The sequence below is a fragment of the Camellia sinensis genome, unplaced genomic scaffold (genome assembly GCF_055761805.1).
Source record: "Camellia sinensis isolate YWXY unplaced genomic scaffold, ASM5576180v1 Unanchor1, whole genome shotgun sequence".
Taxonomy (NCBI): domain Eukaryota; kingdom Viridiplantae; phylum Streptophyta; class Magnoliopsida; order Ericales; family Theaceae; genus Camellia; species Camellia sinensis.
The window spans coordinates 36068853-36084323 of NW_028128987.1; positions in this window are offsets into that span (position 1 = coordinate 36068853).

Here is a 15471-nt window from a genome sequence, read left to right on the forward strand (position 1 = left end):
AAAATGGAAGTTGCAGAAAATTAAAAATGGAAGTTCAATCCAGAAACGACTATACCTTAACGATCTATTGGAAGTTAAATAAAAAAGGAAGTTTAATGGAAAAGGAAATTGAATAAAAATGGAAGTTGAAAAAAAGTAAAAACGAAAGTTGCATAAAATTAAAAGTGGAAGTTCAATCCAGAAACCACTATACCTTAATGATCTATTTGGAAATTAAACAAAAAAGGAAGTTTAATAGAAAAGTAAATTGAATAAAAATGGAAGTTGAAGAAAAATAAAAATGAAAGATGCAGAAAATTAAATATTGAAGTTCAATCCAGAAACCACTATACCTTAACGATCCATTTGGAAATTAAATAAAAAAGGAAGTTTAATAGAATAGTAAATTGAATAAAAATGGAAGTTGAATAAAAATAAATTGAAAGTTGCATAAAATTAAAAATGGAAGTTCAATCCAAAAATCACTATACCTTAACGATCTATTTGTAAATTAAATAAAAAAGGAAGTTGAGTAGAAAAGAAACTTGAATGAAAAACGAAGTTAAATAAAAATAAAAATGGAAGTTGCAGAAAATAAAAAATGGAAGTTCATTCAAGAAACCAGTATACCTTAACAATCTATTTGGAAATTAAATAAAAAAGGATGTTTAATAGAAAAGTAAATTGAATAAAAATGAAAGTAGAATAAAAATAAAAAGGAAAGTTGCGTAAAATAAAAAGTGGAAGTTCAATCCAGAAACCACTATACCTTAACGATCTGTGTGCAAATTAAATAAAAAAGGAAGTTTAATAGAAAAGAAAATTGAATAAAAATGGAAGTTGTATAAAAATAAAAATGAAAGTTGCAAAAAGTTAAATATGGAAGTTCAATCCAGAAACCACTATACCTTAACGATCTATTTGGAAATTAAATAAAAAAGGAAGTTAGTAGAAAAGAATCTAGAATAAAAAAAGAAGTTAAATAAAAATAAAAATGGAAGTTGCAGAAAATTAAAAATGGAAGTTCAATCCAGAAACGACTATACCTTACCGATCTATTGGAAGTTAAATAAAAAAGGAAGTTAATAGAAAAGGAAATTGAATAAAAATGGAAGTTGAATAAAAATAAAAACGAAAGTTGCATAAAATTAAAAGTGGAAGTTCAATCCAGAAACCACTATACCTTAACGATCTATTTGGAAATTAAATAAAAAAGGAAGTTTAATAGAAAAGTAAATTGAATAAAAATGGAAGTTAAAGAAAAATAAAAATGAAAGTTGCATAAAATTAAAAACGGACGTTCAATCCAAAAACCACTATACCTTAACGATCTACTCGGAAATTAAACAAATAATGAAGTTTAATAGAAAAGTAAATCGAATAAAAATGGAAGTTAAATAAAAATAAAAATGAAAGTTGCATAAAATTAAAATTGGAAGTTCAGTCCAGAAACCACTATACCTCAACGATGTGTTTGGAAATTAAATAAAAAAGGAAGTTTAATAGAAAAGTAAATTGAATAAAAATGGAAGTTGAATAAAAATAAAAATGAAAGATGCAGAAAATTAAATATGGAAGTTCAATCCAGAAACCACTATACCTTAACGAACTATTTGGAAATTAAATAAAAAAGGAAGTTTAATAGAATAGTAAATTGAATAAAAATAGAAGTTGAATAAAAATAAATTGAAAGCTGCTTAAAATTAAAAATGGAAGTTGAATCCAAAAACCACTATACCTTAACGATCTATTTGGAAATTAATTAAAAAAGGAAGTTGAGTAGAAAAGAAACTTGAATGAAAAAGGAAGTTAAATAAATATGAAAATGGAAGTTGCAGAAAATAAAAAATGGAAGTTCATTCAAGAAACAACTATACCTTAACAGTCTATTTGCAAATTAAATAAAAAAGGATGTTTAATAGAAAAGTAAATTGAATAAAAATGGAAGTAGAATAATAATAAAAAGGAAAGTTGCGTAAAATAAAAAGTGGAAGGGTTCAATCCAGAAACCACTATAGCTTAACGATCTGTCTGCAAATTAAATAAAAAAGGAAGTTTAACAGAAAAGTAAATTGAATAAAAACGGAAGTTGAATAAAAATAAATTGAAAGTTGCATAAAATTAAAAATGGAAGTTCAATCCAAAAATCAGTATACCTTAACGATCTATTTGGAAATTTAATAAAAAATGAAGTTGAGTAGAAAAGAAACTTGAATAAAAAAGGAAGTTAAATAAAAATAAAAATGGAAGTTGCAGAAAATTAAAAATGGAAGCTCATTCAAGAAACCACTATACCTTAACGACCTATTTGGGAATTAAATAAAAAAGGATGTTTAATAGAAAAGTAAATTGAATAGAAATGGAAGTAGGATAAAAATAAAAAGGAAAGTTGCATAAAATAAAAAGGGGAAGTTCAATCCAGAAACCACTATACCTTAGCGATCTGTTTGCAAATTAAATAAAAAAGGAAGTTTAATAGAAAAGTAAATTGAATAAAAATGGAAGTTGAATAAAAATAAAAATGAAATTTGCAGAAAATTAAATATGGAAGTTCAATCCAGAAACCACTTTACCTTAACGATCTATTTGGAAATTAAATAAAAAGGGAAGTTTAATGGAAAAGTAAATTGAATAAAAATGGAAGTTGAATAAAAATAAAAATGAAAGTTGCATAAAATTAAAAATGGAAGTTCAGTCCAAAAATCACTATACCTTAACGATCTATTTGGAAATTAAATAAAAAATGAAGTTGAGTAGAAAAGAATCTAGAATAAAAAAGGAAGTTAAATAAAACTAAAAATGGAAGTTGCAGAAAATTAAAAATGGAAGTTCATTCCAGAAACCACTATACCTTAACGATCTATTTGGAAATTAAATAAAAAAGGAAGGTTAATAGAAAAGTAAATTGAATAAAAATGGAAGTTGAATAAAAATAAAAATGAAAGTTGCATAAAATTAAAAATGGAAGTTCAATCGGAAAACCACTATACCTTAATAATCTATTTGGAAATTAAATAAAAAAAGGAAGTTGAGTAGAAAAGAATCTAGAATAAAAAAGGAAGTTAAATAAAAATAAAAATGGAAGTTGCAGAAAATTAAAAATGGAAGCTCATTCCAGAAACCACGATACCTTAGCAGTCTATTTGGAAATTAAATAAAAAAGGAAGTTTAATAGAAAAGTAAATTGATTAAAAATTGTAGTAAAATAAAACTAAAAATGAAAGTTGCATAAAATTAAAAATGCAAGTTCAATCCAGAAACCACTATACCTTAACGATCTATTTGATAGTTAAATAAAAAAGGAAGTTTAATAGAAAAGGAAATTGAATAAAAATGGAAGTTGAATAAAAATAAAAATGAAAGTTGCATAAAATTAAAAGTGGAAGCTCAATCCAGAAACCACTCTACCTTAACGATCTATTTGGAAATTAAATAAAAAAGGAAGTTTAATAGAAAAGTAAATTGAATAAAAATGGAAGTTAAAGAAAAATAAAAATGAAAGTTGCATAAAATTAAAAACGGACGTTCAATCCAAAAACCACTATACCTTAACGATCTATTCGGATATTAAACAAATAATGAAGGTTAATAGAAAAGTAAATCGAATAAAAATGGAAGTTAAATAAAAATAAAAATTAAAGTTGCATAAAATTAAAATTGGAAGTTCAATCCAGAAACCACTATACCTTAATGATGTATTTGGAAATTAAATAAAAAAGGAAGTTTAATAGAAAAATAAATTGAATAAAAATGGAAGTTGAATAAAAATAAAAATGAAAGATGCAGAATATTAAATATGGAAGTTCAATCCAGAAACCACTATACCTTTACGATCTATTTGGAAATTAAATAAAAAAGGTAGTTTAATAGAATAGTAAATTGAATAAAAATGGAACTTGAATAAAAATAAATTGAAAGCTGCATAAAATTAAAAATGGAAGTTCAATCCAAAAACCACTATACCTTAACGATCTAATTGGAAATTAAATAAAAAAGGAAGTTGAGTAGAAAAGAAACTTGAATGAAAAAGGAATTTAAATAAAAATAAAAATGGAAGTTGCAGAAAATAAAAAATGGAAGTACATTCAAGAAACCACTATACCTTAACAATCTATTTGGAAATTAAATAAAAAATGATGTTTAATAGAAAAGTAAATTGAATAAAAATGGAAGTAGAATAAAAATAAAAAGGAAAGTTGCATAAAGTAAAAAGTGGAAGTTCAATCCAGAAAACACTATGCCTAAACGATCTGTGTGCAAATTAAATAAAAAAGGAAGTTTAACAGAAAAGTAAATTGAATAAAAATAAAAATGAAAGTTGCAGAAAATTAAATATGGAAGTTCAATCCAGAAACCACTATACTTAAGGATCTATTTGGAAACTAAATAAAAATGGAAGTTTAATAGAATAGTAAATTAAATAAAAAGAGAAGTTGAATAAAAATAAATTGAAAGTTGCATAAAATTAAAAATGGAAGTTCAATCCAAAAACCACTATTCCTTAACGATCTACTCGGATATTAAACAAATAATGAAGGTTAATAGAAAAGTAAATCGAATAAAAATGGAAGTTAAACAAAAATAAAAATTAAAGTTGCATAAAATTAAAATTGGAAGTTCAATCCAGAAACCACTATACCTTAACGATGTATTTGGAAATTAAATAAAAAAGGAAGTTTAATAGAAAAATAAATTGAATAAAAATGAAAGTTGAATAAAAATAAAAATTAAAGATGCAGAATATTAAATATGGAAGTTCAATCCAGAAACCACTATACCTTTACGATCTATTTGGAAATTAAATAAAAAAGGAAGTTTAATAGAATAGTAAATTGAATAAAAATGGAAGTTGAATAAAAATATGTTGAAAGCTGCATAATATGAAAAATGGAAATTCAATCCAAAAACCACTATACCTTAACGATCTAATTGAAATTAAATAAAAAAAGAAGTTGAGTAGAAAAGACACTTGAATGAAAAAGGAAGTTAAATAAATATAAAAATGGAAGTTGTAGAAAATAAAAAATAGAAGTTCATTCAAGAAACCACTATACCTTAACAATCTATTTGGAAATTAAATAAAAAAAGATGTTTAATAGAAAAGTAAATTGAATAAAAATGGAAGTAGAATAAAAATAAAAAGGAAAGTTGCATAAAATAAAAAGGGGAAGTTCAATCCAGAAACCACTATGCCTTAGCGATCTGTTTGCAAATTAAATGAAAAGGAAGTTTAATAGAAAAGTAAATTGAATAAAAATGGAAGTCGAATAAAAATAAAAATGAAAGTTGCATAAAATTAAAAATTGAAGTTCAATCCAGAAACAACTATACCTTAACGATCTATTTGGAAATTAAATAAAAAAGGAAGTTTAATAGGAAAGTTAATTGATTAAAAATTGTAGTAAAATAAAAATAAAAATGAAAGTTGCATAAAATTAAAAATAGAAGTTCAATCCAGAAATCAGTATACCTTAACGATCTATTTGGAAGTTACATAAAAAAGAAGTTTTGATTAAAAATTGTAGTAAAATCAAATTAAAAATGAAAATTGCATAAAATTAAAAATGGAAGTTCAATCCAGAAACCACTATACCTTAACGATCTATTTGGAAGTTAAATAAAAAAGGAAGTTTAATAGAAAAGGAAATTGAATAAAAATGGAAGTTGAATAAATATAAAAATGAAAGTTGCATAAAATTAAAAGTGGAAGTTCAATCCAGAAACCACTATACCTTAACGATCTATTTGGAAATTAAATAAAAAAGGAAGTTTAATAGAAAAGTAAATTGAATAAAAAGGAAGTTAAAGAAAAATAAAAATGAAAGTTGCATAAAAGTAAAAACGGACGTTCAATGCAAAAACCACTATACCTTAACGATCTACTCGGAAATTAAACAAATAATGAAGTTTAATAGAAAAGTAAATCGAATAAAAATGGAAGTTAAATAAAAATAAAAATGAAAGTTGCATAAAAATAAAATTAGAAGTTCAATCCAGAAAGCACTATACCATAACGATGTATTTGGAAATTAAATAAAAAAGGAAGTTTAATAGAAAAGTAAATTGAATAAAAATGGAAGTTGAATAAAAATAAAAATGAAAGTTGTAGAAAATTAAATATGGAAGTTCAATCCAGAAACCACTATACCTAAACGGTCTATTTGGAAATTAAATAAAAAAGGAAGTTTAATAGAAATGTAAATTGATTAAAAATTGTGGTAAAATAAAATTAAAAATGAAAGTGGCATAAAATTAAAAATTGAAGTTCAATCCAGAAACCACTATACCTTAACGATCTATTTGGAAATTAAATAAAAAAGGAAGTTTAATAGGAAAGTTAATTGAATTAAAATGGAAGTAGAATAAAAATAAAAATGAAAGTTGCGTAAAAATAAAATTGGAAGTTCAATCCAGAAACCACTATACCTTAACAATCTATTTGGAAATTAAGTAAAAAAGGAAGTTTAATAGAATAGTAAATTGTATAAAAATGGAAGCAGAATAAAAATAAATTGAAAGTTGCATAAAATTAAAAACGGAAGTTCAATCCAAAAACCACTATACCTTAACGATCTATTTGGAAATTAAATAAAAAAGGAAGTTGAGTAGAAAAGAATCTAGAATAAAAAAGGAAGTTCAATAAAAATAAAAATGGAAGTTGCAGAAAATTAAAAATGGAAGTTCATTCCAGAAACCACTATACCTTAACGATCTATTTGGAAATTAAATAAAAAAGGAAGGTTAATAGAAAAGTAAATTGAATAAAAATGAAAGTTGAATAAAAATAAAAATGAAAGTTGCAAAAAATTAAAAATGGAAGTTCAATCCAAAAACACTATATCTTAACGACCTATTTGGAAATTAAATAAAAAAGGAAGTTAGTAGAAAAGAATCTAGAATAAAAAAGGAAGTTAAATAAAAATAAAAATGGAAGTTGCAGAAAATTAAAAATGGAAGTTCATTCCAGAAACCACTATACCTTAACGGTCTATTTGGAAATTAAATAAAAAAGGTAGTTTAATAGAAAAGTAAATTGATTAAAAATTGTAGTAAAATAAAAATAAAAATGAAAGTTGCATAAAATTAAAAATAGAAGTTCAATCCAGAAATCAGTATACCTTAACGATCTATTTGGAAGTTAAATAAAAAAGAAGTTTTGATTAAAAATTGTAGTAAAATCAAATTAAAAATGAAAGTTGCATAAAATTAAAAATGGAAGTTCAATCCAGAAACCACTATACCTTAACAATCTATTTGGAAGTTAAATAAAAAAGGAAGTTTAATAGAAAAGAAAATTGAATAAAAATGGAAGTTGAATAAATATAAAAATGAAAGTTGCATAAAATTAAAAGTGGAAGTTCAATCCAGAAACCACTATACCTTAACGATCTATTTGGAAATTAAATAAAAAAAGAAGTTTAATAGAAAAGTAAATTGAATAAAAAGGAAGTTAAAGAAAAATAAAAATGAAAGTTGCATAAAAGTAAAAACGGACGTTCAATGCAAAAACCACTATACCTTAACGATCTACTCGAAAATTAAACAAATAATGAAGTTTAATAGAAAAGTAAATCTAATAAAAATGGAAGTTAAATAAAAATAAAAATGAAAGTTGCAGAAAAATAAAATTAGAAGTTCAATCCAGAAAGCACTATACCATAATGATGTATTTGGAAATTAAATAAAAAAGGAAGTTTAATAGAAAAGTAAATTGAATAAAAATGGAAGTTGAATAAAAATAAAAATGAAAGTTGTAGAAAATTAAATATGGAAGTTCAATCCAGAAACCACTATACCTAAACGGTCTATTTGGAAATTAAATAAAAAAGGAAGTTTAATAGAAATGTAAATTGATTAAAAATTGTGGTAAAATAAAATTAAAAATGAAAGTTGCATAAAATTAAAAATGGAAGTTCAATCCAGAAACCACTATACCTTAACGATCTATTTGGAAGTTAAATAAAAAAGGAAGTTTAATAGAAAAGGAAATTGAATAAAAATGGAAGTTGAATAAATATAAAAATGAAAGTTGCATAAAATTAAAAGTGGAAGTTCAATCCAGAAACCACTATACCTTAACGATCTATTTGGAAATTAAATAAAAAAGGAAGTTTAATAGAAAAGTAAATTGAATAAAAATGGAAGTTGAATAAAAATAAAAATTAAAGTCGCACAAAATTAAAAAAGGAAGTTCAATCCAGAAACCACTACACCTTAACGATCTATTTGGAAATTAAACAAAAAAGGAAGTTTAATAGAAAAGTAAATTGAATAAAAATGGAAGTTGAATAAAAATAAAAATTAAAGTCGCATAAAATTAAAAATGGAAGTTCAATCCAAAAACCACTACACCTTAACGATCTATTTGGAAATTAAATAAAAAAGCAAGTTTAATTGAAAAGTAAATTGAATAAAAATGGTGGTTGAATAAAAATAAAAACGAAAGTTGCATAAAATTACAAATGGAAGTTCAATCCAAAAACCACTATAACTTAACGATCTATTTGGAAATTAAATAAAAAAGGAAGTTGAGTAGAAAAGAAACTTGAATAAAAAAGTAAGTTAAATAAAAATTAAAATAGAAATTGCAGAAAATTAAAAATGGAAGTTCATTCCAGAAACAACTATACCTTGACGTTCTATTTGGAAATTAAATAAAAAAGGAAGTTTTATTGAAAAATAAATTGAATAAAAATTTTTGTTGAATAAAAATAAAAATGAAAGTTGCATAAAATTAAAAATGGAAGTTCAATCCAAAAACCACTATACGTTAACGATCTATTTGGAAATTAAATAAAAAAGGAAGTTTAATTGAAATGTAAATTGAATAAAAATGGTAGTTGAATAAAAATAAAAATGAAAGTTGCATAAAATTAAAAATGGAAGTTCAATCCAAAAACCACTATACCTTAACGATCTATTTGGAAATTAAATAAAAAAGGAAGTTTAATAGAAAAGTAAATTGAATAAAAAAGGAAGTTAAATAAAAATAAAAATGGAAGTTGCAGAAAATTAAAAATGGAAGTTCATTCCAGAAACACTATACCTTGACGATCTATTTGGAAATTAAATAAAAAAGGAAGTTTAATAGAACAATAAATTTAATAAAAATGGAAGTTGAATAAAAATAAAAATTAAAGTCGCACAAAATTAAAAATTGAAGTTCAATCCAAAAACCACTATACCTTAACGATCTATTTAGAAATTAAATAAAAAAGGAAGTTTAATAGAAAAGTAAATTGAATAAAAATGGTAGTTGAATAAAAATAAAAATGAAAGTTGCATAAAATTAAAAATGGAAGTTCAATCCAGAAACCACTATAGCTTAACGATCTATTTGGAAATTAAATAAAAAAGGAAGTTTAATAGAAAAGTAAATTGAATAAAAATGGAAGTTGAGTAAAAATAAAAATTAAACTCGCATAAAATTAAAAATGGAAGTTCATTCCAGAAACCAGTATACCTTAACGATCTATTTGGAAATTAAATAAAAAAGAAAGTTTAATAGTAAAGTAAATTGAATAAAAATGGTAGTTAGAAAAAATAAAAATGAAAGTTGCGTAAAATTAAAAATGGAAGTTCAATCCAGAAACCACTATACCTTAAAGATCTATTTGGAAATTAAATAAAAAAGGAAGTTTAATAGGAAATTTAATTGAATTAAAATGGAAGTAGAATGAAAATAAAAATGAAAGTTGCATAAAATTAAAAATGGAAGTTAAATCCAGAAACCACTATACCTTAACGTCCTATTTGGAAATGAAATAAAAAAGGAAGTTTAATAGGAAAGTAAATTGAATAAAAGTGGAAGTAGAATAAAAAAAAAATGAAAGTTGCATAAAATTAAAAATGGAAGTTCAATCCAGAAACCACTATACCTTAAAGATCTATTTGGAAATTAAATAAAAAAGGAAGTTTAATAGGAAATTTAATTGAATTAAAATGGAAGTAGAATGAAAATAAAAATGAAAGTTGCATAAAATTAAAAATGGAAGTTAAATCCAGAAACCACTATACCTTAACGTCCTATTTGGAAATGAAATAAAAAAGGAAGTTTAATAGGAAAGTAAATTGAATAAAAGTGGAAGTAGAATAAAAAAAAAATGAAAGTTGCATAAAATTAAAAATGGAAGTTCAATCCAGAAACCACTATACGTTAACGATCTATTTTGGAATTAAATAAAAAAGGAAGTTTAATAGAAAAGTAAATTGAATAAAAATGGAAGTTGAATAAAAATAAAAATTAAAGTCGCACAAAATTAAAAATGGAAGTTCAATCCAGAAACCACTACACCTTAACGATCTATTTGGAAATTAAACAAAAAAGGAAGTTTAATAGAAAAGTAAATTGAATAAAAATGGAAGTTGAATAAAAATGAAAATTAAAGTCGCATAAAATTAAAAATGGAAGTTCAATCCAAAAACCACTATACCTTAACGATCTATTTGGAAATTAAATAAAAAAGCAAGTTTAATTGAAAAGTAAATTGAATAAAAATGGTGGTTGAATAAAAATAAAAATGAAAGTTGCATAAAATTACAAATGGAAGTTCAATCCAAAAACCAATATACCTTAACGATCTATTTGGAAATTAAATAAAAAAAGAAGTTGAGTAGAAAAAAAACTTGAATAAAAAAGGAAGTTAAATAAAAATTAAAATTGAAATTGCAGAAAATTAAAAATGGAAGTTCATTCCAGAAACAAATATACCTTGACGATCTATTTGGAAATTAAATAAAAAAGGAAGTTTTATTGAAAAATAAATTGAATAAAAATTGTAGTTGAATAAAAATAAAAATGAAAGTTGCATAAAATTAAAAATGGAAGTTCAATCCAAAAACCACTATACCTTAACGATCTACTTGGAAATTAAATAAAAAAGGAAGTTTAATAGGAAAGTAAATTGAATTAAAATGGAAGTCGAATAAAAATAAAAATGAAAGTTGCATAAAATTACAAATGGAAGTTCAATCCAGAAACCACTATACGTTAACGATCTATTTGGAAATTAAATAAAAAAGGAAGTTTAATAGAAAAGTAAACTGAATAAAAATGGAAGTTGAATAAAAATAAAACTTAAAGTCGCATAAAATTAAAAATGGAAGTTCAATCCAGAAACCACTATACCTTAACGGTCTATTTGGAAATTAAACAAAAAAGGAAGTTTAATAGAAAAGTAAATTGAATAAAAATGAAAGTTGAATAAAAATAAAAATTAAAGTTGCATAAAATTAAAAATGGAAGTTCAATCCAAAAACCAGTATACCTTAACGATCTATTTGGAAATTAAATAAAAAAGGAAGTTTAATTGAAATGTAAATTGAATAAAAATGGTAGTTGAATAAAAATAAAAATGAAAGTTGCATAAAATTAAAAATGGAAGTTCAATCCAAAAAACACTATACCTTAACGATCTATTTGGAAATTAAATAAAAAAGGAAATTGAGTAGAAAAGAAACTTGAATAAAAAAGGAAGTTAAATAAAAATAAAAATGGAAGTTGCAGAAAATTAAAAATGGAAGTTCATTCCAGAAACACTATACCTTGACGATCTATTTGGAAATTAAATAAAAAATGAAGTTTAATAGAATAATAAATTGAATAAAAATGGAAGTAGAATATAAATAAAAATGGAAGTTGCATGAAATTAAAAGTGGAAGTTCAATCCAGAAACCACTATACCTTAGCGATCTATTTGGAAATTAAATAAAAAAGGAAGTTTAAAAGGGAAAGTAAATTGAATTAAAATGGAAGTAGAATAAATATAAAAATGAAAATTGCGTAAAATTAAAAATGGAAGTTCAATCCAAAAACCACTATACCTTAACGATCTACTTGGAAATTAAATAAAAAAGGAAGTTTAATAGGAAAGTAAATTGAATTAAAATGGAACTCGAATAAAAATAAAAATGAAAGTTGCATAAAATTAAAAATGGAAGTTCAATCCAGAAACCACTATACCTTAACGATCTATTTGGAAATTAAATAAAAAAGGAAGTTTAATAGAAAAATAAATTGAATAAAAATGGAAGTTGAATAAAAATAAAACTTAAAGTCGCATAAAATTAAAAATGGAAGTTCAATCCAGAAACCACTATACCTTAACGATCTATTTGGAAATTAAACAAAAAAGGAAGTTTAACAGAAAAGTAAATTGAATAAAAATGAAAGTTGAATAAAAATAAAAATTAAAGTTGCAGAAAAATAAAAAACGAAGTTCAATCCAAAAACCACTATGCCTTAACGATCTATTTGGAAATTAAATAAAAAAGGAAGTTTAATAGAAATGTAAATTGAATAAAAATGGTAGTTGAATAAAAATAAAAATAAAAGTTGCATAAAATTAAAAATGGAAGTTCAATCCAAAAACTACTATACCTTAACGATCTATTTGGAAATTAAATAAAAAAGGAAGTTTAATTGAAAAGTAAATTGAATAAAAATGGTAGTTGAATAAAAATAAAAATGAAAGTTGCATAAAATTAAAAATGGAAGTTCAATCCAAAAACCACTATACCTTAACGATCTATTTGGAAATTAAATAAAAAAGGAAGTTGAGTAGAAAAGAAACTTGAATAAAAAAGGAAGTTAAATAAAAATATAAATGGAAGTTGCAGAAAATTGAAAATGGAAGTTCATTCCAGAACCCATTATACCTTGACGATCTATTTGGAAATTGAATAAAAAAGGAAGTTTAATAGAAAAATAAAATGAATAAAAATGGAAGTAGAATAAAAATAAAAATGAAAGTTGCATAAAATTAAAAATGGAAGTTCAATCCAGAAACCACTATACGATAGCGATCTATTTGGAAATTAAATCAAAAAGGAAGTTTAATAGGAAAGTAAATTGAATTAAAATGGAAGTAGAATAAAAACAAAAATGAAAGTTGCATAAAATGAAAAATAGAAGCGCAATCCAGAAACCAATATACCTTAACGATCTACTTGGAAATTAAATAAAAAAGGAAGTTTAATAGGAAAGTAAATTGAATTAAAATGGAAGTAGAATAAAAATAAAAATGAAAGTTGCATAAAATTAAAAATGGAAGTTCAATCCAGAAACCACTATACCTTAACGATCTATTTGGAAATTAAATCAAAAAGGAAGTTTAATAGAAAAGTAAATTGAGTAAAAATGGAAGTTGAATAAAAATAAAAATTAAAGTCGCATAAAATTAAAAATGGAAGTTCAATCCGAAAACCACTATACCTTAACGATCTATTTGGAAATTAAATAAAAAAGGAAGTTTAAAAGAAAAGTAAATTGAATAAAAATGGTAGTTGAATAAAAGAAAAATGAAAGTTGCATAAACTTAAAAATGAAAGTTCAATCCAGAAACCACTATACCTTAACGATCAATTTGGAAATTAAATAAAAAAGGAAGTTTAATAGAAAAGTAAATTGAATAAAATTGGAAGTTGAATAAAAATAAAAATTAAAGTCGCATAAAATTAAAAATGGAAGTTCAATCCAAAAACCACTATACCTTAACGATCTATTTGGAAATTAAATAAAAAAGGAAGTTTAAAAGAAAAGTAAATTGAATAAAAATGGTAGTTGAATAAAAGAAAAATGAAAGTTGCATAAAATTAAAAATGAAAGTTCAATCCAGAAACCACTATACCTTAACGATCAATTTGGAAATTAAATAAAAAAGGAAGTTTAATAGAAAAGTAAATTGAATAAAAATGGAAGTTGAATAAAAATAAAAATTAAAGTCGCCTAAAATTAAAAATGGAAGTTCAATCCAAAAACCACTATACCTTAACGATCTATTTGGAAATTAAATAAAAAAGGAAGTTTAATAGAAAAGTAAATTGAATAAAAATGGTAGTTGAAAAAAAATAAAAATGAAAGTTGCATAAAATTAAAAATGGAAGTTCAATCCAGAAACCACTATACCTTAACGATTTATTTGGAAATTAAATAAAAAAAGAAGTTTAATAGGAAAGTTAATTGAATTAAAATAGAAGTAGAATGAAAATAAAAATGAAAGTTGCATAAAATTAAAAATGGAAGTTCAATCCAGAAACCACTATACCTTAACGACCTATTTGGAAATGTAATAAAAAATGAAGTTTAATAGAAAAGTAAATTGAATAAAAATGGAAGTAGAATAAAAATAAAAATGAAAGTTGCATAAATTTAAAAATGGAAGTTCAATCCAGAAACCACTATACGTTAACGATCTATTTTGAAATTAAATAAAAAAGGAAGTTTAATAGAAAAGTAAATCGAATAAAAATGGAAGTTGAATAAAAATAAAAATTAAAGTCGCATAAAATTAAAAATGGAAGTTCAATCCAGAAACCACTATACCTTAACGATCTATTTGGAAATTAAATTAAAAAGGAAGTTTAATAGAAAAGTAAATTGAATAAAAATGGAAGTTGAATAAAAATAAAAATGAAAGTCGCATAAAATTAAAAACGGAAGTTCAATCCAAAAACCACTATACCTTAACGATCTATTTGGAAATTAAATAAAAAAGGAAGTTTAATAGAAAAGTAAATTGAATAAAAATGGTAGTTGAATAAAAATAAAAATGAAAGTTGCATAAAATTAAAAATGGAAGTTCAATCCAGAAACCACTATACCTCCACGATCTATTTGGAAATTAAATAAAAAAGGAAGTTTAGTAGAAAAGTAAATTGAATAAAAATGGAAGTTGGATAAAAATAAAAATTAAAGTCGCATAAAATTAAAAATGGAAGTTCAATCCAAAAACGAGTATACCTTAACGATCTATTTGGAAATTAAATAAAAAAGGAAGTTTAATAGAAAAGTAAATTGAATAAAAATGGTAGTTGAAAAAAAATAAGAATGAAAGTTGCATAAAATTAAAAATGGAAGTTCAATCCAGAAACCACTATACCTTAACGATCTATTTGGAAATTAAATAAAAAAGGAAGTTTAATAGGAAAGTTAATTGAATTAAAATGGAAGTAGAGTGAAAATAAAGATGAAAGTTGCATAAAATTAAAAATGGAAGTTCAATCCAGAAACCGCTATAACTTAACGACCTATTTGGAAATGAAATAAAAAAGGAAGTTTAATAGAAAAGAAAATTGAATAAAAATGGAAGTAGAATAAAAATAAAAATGAAAGTTGCATAAAATTAAAAATGGAAATTCAATCCAGAAACCACTATACGTTAACGATCTATTTTGAAATTAAATAAAAAAGGAAGTTTAATAGAAAAGTAAATTGAATAAAAATGGAAGTTGAATAAAAATTAAAATTAAAGTCGCATAAAATTAAAAATGGAAGTTCAATCCAGAAACCACTATACCTTAACGATCTTTTTGGAAATTAAACAAAAAAGGAAGTTTAATAGAAAAGTAAATTGAATAAAAATGGAGGTTGAATAAAAATAAAAATTAAAGTCGCATAAAATTAAAAATGGAAGTTAAATCCAAAAACCACTATACCTTAACGATCTATTTGGAAATTAAATAAAAAAGGAAGTTTAATTGAAAAGTAAATTG